Here is a 7,040-nt window from a genome sequence, read left to right as displayed (position 1 = left end):
ATCTTAATGTAATATCATGTACACTTTATTATGAGGCGTTCTATTTAAAAATAAATAAATTTGTCGACCTAGTTGATTTAATTGATCTATTTAATCCCAATGATGATTTAAGAAAATGAGATTAGCACCCGGGTCCCCACAACAGATGGTATCAGAGCTGTATGTTTCTTAGACTAAAATAGAAGCGAGTGAGCGGGGTACATTGAGTTTTCTTTCTTGCTCCTGTGATACTAGCATGCGATTTATTGTAATGTTGATTTGCATAATTTTATGCTAATATGAAAGGATGTTCTACTGCTTTAGAAAGTACATGTTTACCTGATTATCTGATTTGATTGGAAGCGTGTATTATTGGAGAATGAATCAGAATCGATTCTTGATCAAAAGTATGATGATCAAAGGAGGATTGAGACATATTTAATATATTTGATTACTAACCATTTTGATAATCAGATATGCCTCCTCGAAGATTACCCGCTGTACACCAACCAGCCGCAGTTTCTCTGCCAGAACAGGGTCGTGCTCCAAATAATCCCATGGATGTTACAGCGACACACATGGAAAGACTGTTAAAGAGATTTCAGTCATTCAAACCGCCGACTTTGAAAGGCACTGAGAATTCTATCGACTGTGAGAGCTGGCTTGATGATATTGAAATGTTATTTGATTCACTTGACTATATAGATGAGCGTAGAGTCAGACTGATTGAGCACCAGTTATATGATGGTTCGAAGAGTTGGTGGCTCACAACCAAGAGAGTTTTGGAGCATAGAGGTACGGTTATTACTTGGAGGATCTTTAAAGCCGAATTTTATCAACGATTTTTTCCAGTATCGTACCGAAAGGAAAAGGGTGCAGAGTTTGCTAACTTGAAACAGGGTCATCTGAACATTGAAGAATACATGGCCAAATTCTCTACTTTGCTACGATTTACTCCACATGTGGCTGATAATGATGAGGCAATGGCTGATTAGTTCATCAATGGATTGAATCCTGATATTTTTACACTGGTAAATACAGGGCAACCGAATAATTTTGTTCATGCTTTGAACAGAGCAAAGGGAGCTGAAGCGAGGTTGATCAAGCAGCGAGGATCTTCGTATGTCGCTCAGACATAGAAACAGCAACCACCCTCAGCCCAATTCCACCAACCACCTTCCAGATTTGATAGTGGTGGTAGCAGCAGTGGGAAGAAGGATATCCTAAAAGCTCGAGGAAACAAGTTTAAGAAATCTGGAAGCAGTTCATCTAGTTCTAGTGGCTCAAGACAGATTGGTTCTTGCCAAAATTCCACTTATACAGGGGTCTATTGCAGAACATGTGGAGGAAGACATCCACCAGAGCAATGCCAAGGAGTGTTTGGTAGTTGCAACATCTGTCGACAGCCGGGAAATTTTGCCAAAGTCTGTCCACAACGAGGTTCTCAACGATCCCAGGGTGCAGGATCATCTGGATCAGTGGCTCAGGCTGATAGACAATCATCTTCTGTTCACTCCTTCCAGCCACCACCTGCACAGTTACAACCAAGGCCAGGAAGAAGCCAGATTGTTAGCCAACCTCCAAGACAGCAGGCCAAAGTGTTTGCCTTGACCGAGGAACAGGCCCAGGAAGCACCTGATGATATGATTGCATGTAACTGTTCTCTTTGTTGTTATCCTGCTTATGTGTTGATAGACACTGGTGCATCGCATACTTTTATCTCTGAGTGATTTGCATTGGTGCATGCTTTGCCTGTTGAGTCTCTATCTGTTGTAGTATCTGTCTCTTCACCTTTGGGGAGATGTCTTATATCAGTGAATTCTGTTAGACATTGTATACTATAGTATGAAGGTAATGAGATAGAGCTAGATTGTATTGTACTCGGTTTGTCTGATTTTGACTGCATGATCGGTATTGATATGCTAACCAAGTACAGAGCTACCGTAGATTGTTTTCAGAAAATTGTAAGATTCAGACCTGAGATGGCTGATGAATGGAAATTTTACGGCAAGGGTTCCAGAGCTCGGATTCCCTTGGTATTGGTTTTGTCTATGACTCGATTATTGCAGAAGGGAACAGAGGGGTTCCTCGTGTATACAGTCGATGTACTGAAATTGAGCCCTTCATTGGCAGATTTGCCAGTGGTTTGTGAGTTTGCTGACGTCTTCCCAGATGAGATTCCGGGTTTGCCTCCAGTCTGAGAAATAGACTTCAGCATTGAACTGATACCAGGTACAGTACCTATTTTTAAAGCTCCATACAAAATGGCGCCAGTTGAACTGAAAGAATTGAAAGATCAGCTAGAGGAGTTACTGACCAAAGGGTACATGAGACCGAGTGTTTCTCCTTGGGGCGCTACAGTACTGTTTTTCAGAAAGAAAGACAGTTCAATGAGACTCTGCATTGACTATCGGCAATTGAACAAGGCTACGATAAAGAATAAATACCCTTTGCCTCGTATTGATGACCTATTTGATCAGTTGCAGGGTTCTTCTGTTTATTCCAAGATCGATTTGAGATCTAGATATCATCAGTTGAGAGTTAGAGATTCTGATATATCGAAAATAGCTTTCGGAACCAGGTATGGTCACTATGAGTTTATAGTCATGCCGTTTGGTCTAACAAATGCTCCAGCTGTGTTTATGGGGTTGATGAACCGTATATTTCAGAAATATCTTGATGACTTCGTGATTATCTTTATTGACGATATTCGGATTTATTCAAAGAATCTGATTGATAATGCTGAGCATCTGAGAATTGTATTGAAGACGCTAAGAGGTGAGAAACTATATGCAAAGCTATCGAAATGTGAGTTTTGGCTGAAACAAGTTGTATTTCTGGGGCACATTATATCTTGAGATGGTATTTCTGTTGATCCTAACAAAGTTGAGGTTGTGATTAATTGACCTAGACCGACATCAGTGCCAGAGATACGCAGTTTCATGGGTTTAGCTGGCTATTATCATCAATTCATCAAGGATTTCTCCAGTATTGCTAAGCTGATTACTCAGCTGACCCAGAAGAATGCCCCTTTTGTTTGGTCAGAGGCTTGTAAATCCAGTTTCCTGGAGTTGAAAAAGAGATTAACCAGTGCTCCGGTGTTGACTATCCCGTCAGGTACTAGTGATTTTGTCATTTATTGTGATGATTCTCACAGGGGATTAGGTTGTGTTTTGACGCTGCGAGGACATTTTATTGCTTATGCCTCGAGGCAATTAAAACCACATGAAATTCGCTACCCGATTCATAATCTTGACTTGGCTGTCATCGTGTTTGCATTGAAGATCTGGTGACACTATCTATATGGTGAGAAGTTTGAAATTTATTTTGATCACAAGAGTTTGAAATATCTATTTTCACATTCAGAACTGGATATGAGGCAACGTAGATGGCTTGATTTGCTGAAAGACTTTGATTGTGAAATCAAATACTACCCGGGGAAATTAAATGCAGCAGCTGATGCACTGAGTCAAAAAGTATGTTCTTTATCCCTATCGACGATTGGTGTATCGAATTTGATTGAGGATTGCTATCTTTCTGGATTAGTATTTGAGACAGATTGTAAACCTCTGAGACTTTGTACCATTAAAGTTGAACCAGAGCTGATTTTAAGAATTAAGGAAACACAGAAAGTCGATCAAAATATTCAAAATTCAGTTGCGATGCTCAGATCAGGGATCAATCAGAATATCAGGTTCGTGACAATGTGTTATATGTGAATAACCGTCTTGTTGCGCCAAATGTTTCAGTTGTACCATTCAAGTAGAACCAGAGCTGATTTTAAAAATCAAGATAACACAGAAAATCGATCAGAATATTCAAAATTCAGTTGCGATGGTCAGATCAAGGATCAATCAGAATATCAGGTTCGTGATAATGTGTTATATGTGAATAACCGTCTTGTTGCGCCAAATGTTTCAGACTTGAAACAACAGATTTTAACAGAAGCACACTGTAGTCGTTTTAGTATTCATCCTGGTGGCAGAAAGATGTACAATGATCTAAAGAATCAGTTTTGGTGGAAACAGATGAAATCAGATATCGCAGATTTTGTGTCCAGATGCTTGAATTGCCAACGGGTGAAAGCTGAAAGGAAGAAACCAGGAGGTCTACTGCATAGCTTATCTATTCCAGAATGGAAATGAGATCACATTTCCATGGATTTTGTTACGAAGCTACCACGGTCGTCCTCAGGTTGGGATGCAATTTGTGTCGTTATTGATAGATTGACCAAATCAACGTGTTTCATTCCATACCAAATGACGTACAGACACAACCAGATGGTAGATATTTATGTCAGAGAAGTGGTCAGATTGCATGGCATGCCAAAGTCCATCGTATCAGATCGTGACCCTCGATTTACTTCACATTTTTGGCATAGTTTGCAACAAGCTCTAGGTACGAAATTACACCTGAGTACAACATATCATCCTCAGACAGATGGACAATTAGAAACGACTATCCAGACATTGGAGGATATGCTTAGAGCTGTAGTGTTAGACTTTTGCACTAGTTGGCAAGATTCCTTACCACTTAGTGAATTCTCATACAACAACAGCTATTAGACAAATACAGAGATGGCACCGTTTGAAGCTTTGTACGGCAAGAAGTGCAGATCTCCTCTTTACTGGGATGATATCTCAGAGGTACCTGAACTTGGGCCTGACATGATTCAAGATATGACTGAGAAAGTAAAGTTGATTCAGCAGAGAATGAAGACAGCTCAGGATAGACAGGCCAAATATGCAAACGTTCGACGTCGACCTTTGTCTTTTGATCAAGGAGACAGGGTATTTTTAAAAATTTCTCTTTTCAGAGGCATTGTCAGATTTGGCAAGCAAGGGAAGTTGTCTCCACGTTATATCGGTCCATATGAGATTCTGGAGAAGATAGGTAATCTCGCCTATCGACTCGCTCTTCCTCCAGCTCTATCTGGAATACATGACGTCTTTCATGTGTCTATGCTACGGAAATATCTTCCTGATGCTTCTCATGTTCTTCAGCCTGATGAGACCGAACTCGATGAAACTCTAAGTTATTTTGAGAAGCCACTCCAGATTCTCGATAGTAAAGAAAAGCGGCTCAAAACGAAGACTATTCCGCTTGTAAAAGTTCAATGGAGTCGTCATGGCATTGAAGAAGCTACCTGGGAGACTGAATCAGACATGAGACAGAAATTTCCAGAGTTGTTTCACTGATGTGAGTTTCTTATTTAGCTTATGTTATATCTTCTTATCTTGTGTTATTTGATTGTATGTGATTTCGAGGACGAAATCATGTCTTAGAGGGGGAGAATTGTAAGGCCCGAGATTATATCATTTTAATCCGAGATTATTTAATTGACGAATTTTGGAATGATGAATTAGATTCCACGGTTTTTGAAATTAATTAGGATTGAAATTGAATTAAAAAGAGTTATTGAGGGCTGAATTGCAAATAGTGAAGAATTCAGGGGCTAAAGTGCTAATATTGGAATTTGAGTGGGACACATGTCTTGCCATGCAATTGAACGTGTAAACCCTCCATCCAATTCAGATTTTGAGCTTCAAGAACCGAGACAAACTCCATGGTTAGAATTCTCAAGCTTCCATGCATCTTAAAAATTTGATGGTGCAAGATCCGACCGTCCGATTTTCAATCTGAGCTTAGTTCCGTGTTTCTCTCTTCAAGAGCTTCGAAGTGATGTAAGTGTTCTTATTTTCTGCATGGTTCGAAATTTAGGTGTTGGAGTAATTATAATTTGATTGATGTTATATGTTCTTGAGTTTATGGTGAGTCTATAATCGGAAACAGATCGAAGAACGGACAACGTATTCAATTGTTTGAATTTCCCAGCTTATGTTCGAAAAATGGGGGCTGTGCAGATTTTGAATTGTGGTTTGGTAATTGTTGATGGTTATGAGTTGTTGGTATTAATCTATGGATGTTTGATTTGTCGGGTATCTCGAGATTTGTGCCGTTATGCCGTCAAAATTTAACTAGATTGAGTATTGATCAAACCAAATCTCGCTTTGACTTGTATGTTGATATTGTGCTTCTCGGAATGTCATTTCCAGATTTGGTATTGAAGGCTTCGAACTCGAGAATTCAACTTCGAAACCGGTAGACGAAAGATCAAAGTTTCCAAACTTTTGTACCTTGAAGAGTGAGAGGTTGTTGAGCAAGACTTAGATCAGTTTGACACAACCAAGAACCACGAAAAGAAAGGTATAAATCGACGTTAATCCGAGATAGATAACTCGAGTAAAATACGACTTGAGTTCCCAAAACCACATACTTAATTGTTATTGTTTTGATATATTCGAACTCCTTAGATTTACGTGCTTGTTATACTGAGTTAGATAAAAGCATGAAATATGAGATAGATATCTTGGAAGAGTCTTTCGCAGAAGTGCCAAGTCACTGGACATTTGCTCTATATCGATGAGCTTAGGAGAAAGATCGACTCCTAATGTAGACACTCGGTATAGTGTGCCGAAGTTCGGGAATAGAAACGTACCACCACCTCGAATGGGAGAGTAGGTGGGAAACTTGTTACGTTCTTATTCAAATCGGGATCTCTTGATAGGAGCCAAGATGAATTTAAGAATTAAAGAGTTTGATTTAAAATTTTTTATCGATTTATGTTTTCCTAGAATATGATACATGTTGTTGGACAAATGCTTCATGCTTTTGTATATGCTTATATGAGGCGCATGTATATGTTGTTTATGCTGAGAAATATATTTCTCACCGGAGTTATCCGGCTGTTGTTGTCTTTGTATGTGTGCATGACAACAAGTGGGACAGGATCAGGGTCGAGAAGAGTATGAAAGATCGAGATTAGAGTGGCGATCCAGGCTTAGACATAGATCTGGTTGTTCAATACTTGAAATGTAGTTGATAAACACTTGTTTGTTATGACTTTATTTTGTACAAGGTGTGTATCTTTGGAGTTGATCATGTTGTAGATATTTGAACTTGATCCTGTAAATTGGAATAAGAGGGAGCACGTCTTGATGTAATATCATGTACACTTTATTATGAGGCGTTCTATTTTAAAAAAAAAATATTTGTCGATC

The sequence above is a fragment of the Primulina tabacum genome, chromosome 11 (genome assembly GCF_025594145.1).
Source record: "Primulina tabacum isolate GXHZ01 chromosome 11, ASM2559414v2, whole genome shotgun sequence".
Taxonomy (NCBI): Eukaryota; Viridiplantae; Streptophyta; class Magnoliopsida; order Lamiales; family Gesneriaceae; genus Primulina; species Primulina tabacum.
Note: the sequence above shows the minus strand (reverse complement) of the source record.